Here is a 2025-nt window from a genome sequence, read left to right as displayed (position 1 = left end):
AACGCGGGACGGAAGACGTGAGGAGGACCGTCTTTCAGACGGCGTCTTCCCATATCTACCATCGACGTTGGACGAAGAAGACGACGACGACGCGGCGCGGCTGCGGTAAATTCAAGACCTATAAAACGTACAAACAGACGAACTTCTTTCCGAGAAGAAGCTACCGTCGAGCCGCCACAGCGTATCGCGGATCACTCGCTGCCAAATGCCAATTATCTTTACTCGCCGCTGGCAATTAAGACGTGCCGCGCGCTCGGACGTCACTCCGAGGGGAGAAAAGGCGGTATCGGCCGCCAAGGGACGAAAAAGTTACACTCGAATTTCGTCGAAACGAGGTCGCGAGTGAACGAGAGAACGTGCCGACTGGTACGTATTAATCAGAGGTACAATAGTTGGTCGTATTTATAATTGAAGCATATTTTATTATTTGATGACGGCCATCTCCAAGTAATCTCTACGAGGAAGCTCTGTGAGAGCTTGAAGAAATATTCGCGTGTAGAAGCCCTAAGAAACCATTTATCACACACACACACACACACACACACACACGTGTAAATCCAGTTTCTTTTATTGATTTATTAATTATTTTTTTTTATTTTATTAATTTTATATATCATATAGCATTACGATATGTTGCATCCAAAGACAATTAGGAGCAAAAGTCCATTTAAATATGGACTGAATGTTTTCTTCCATCGCTTCACTCATACATTTCTCATTCAAACGGCGAAAAAATCCAACGTCCGTTCTTCAAATTTCTTACGTATACAAAATATAAAATTTCCGGCGAATGAAAAATTTGGATTTTTCAGAGATTTGTATCGGGAAGATACAATGAGCGAGGAAGCGAGGAGCATTCTTCAAAAAAAGAATTACGTTCAAGGAGATTTCAAATGAAACAAGAATATTATATTTGAACATTTAACTTTTCGTCGGGCAAATGTTTAACATAATTTCTAGATCTATGAGAGCAATGAGACATGAACTTTACCTAAGAAGAAAGTCTCAATGTTCCGTCGATCAAATTTGCATGTTCGGCATCCCCTTGATGTACGAAATACGAGAAATTTGTATCGATCATCTGTGTCGCGCATACTAAAGCCTAATAAAATGTACGACATATCGGGCAAGTCCGTTCCACTGCCCCCTCCACAATCGTGCTGCCGAGATTAAAATTCCTGTAGGCGCAACCCTTTGGTCCTTATCGGGGTAGACTTGTATCGGCATTTATGTACCTAGGTGCGTGGTCGATATCGATATCTATCGCATAATTACCATGGTAACGTCACGATAAAACGCTACTCGTATTTGACTTGCTATTAACCGTCCGCGGCGCGTAAACCTCTCTATGGGTATGCAGTCCCGACTAGTTTCACACGTGGTGATCTGCTTAATGTGTACCGAAAGAGCGACCGATTAGATTGCCCGATGACGATCGGCTTCTCACCTTTCCGTTCCGCTGGCAGCCGAAAAGAACTGTCGTTTCTTTTTCGGCGGCTAGCGCGGCCGAATTCAATCGACAACTTCGACGCGCGTGCGCGCGACTCGAGACGCGCGTTATCGTTTATCTTCGCAGCAATCTACAGTGATTTTTCAAACGGCCTAATTGCCACGCTATTAAGATTACCGCGCTAATTAGAGTAATAACCGCGGCAGCTGATAAAGTTGCTCGGTCTTTTCTTATCTATCATATATGCACAGACACATATAGCATATAGCAGGGAAGATTCATCGAATATTCATCGAGTGACTTTCGAGTCGAGTCTAAATCTCTTACGCTTACGAGATACCGGAATTTCCACTCGACGTCGACGAAACCGGACGATCGGTTGTCCCGAAAGGTACACTCGCGCCTTCAGTCCGGTCCGTCTCGCGGCGAAAACAGTCGCTTGGAACTTTGGACGAAACATCGAGAGCTTTTCCGCTGTAATCCCTCGTTAAATAGTCTTCGAGCGTGGCACGAGGCGAGATTTCGATGAATGGATAGTAAGAAGCATAAGGCGATAACGCGGCGAGGGCGCAATC

This window comes from Harpegnathos saltator, unplaced genomic scaffold (assembly GCF_003227715.2).
Source record: "Harpegnathos saltator strain DR-91 unplaced genomic scaffold, Hsal_v8.6 scaffold714, whole genome shotgun sequence".
In the NCBI taxonomy this organism is placed as follows: domain Eukaryota; kingdom Metazoa; phylum Arthropoda; class Insecta; order Hymenoptera; family Formicidae; genus Harpegnathos; species Harpegnathos saltator.
This window is presented reverse-complemented; position numbering follows the sequence as displayed.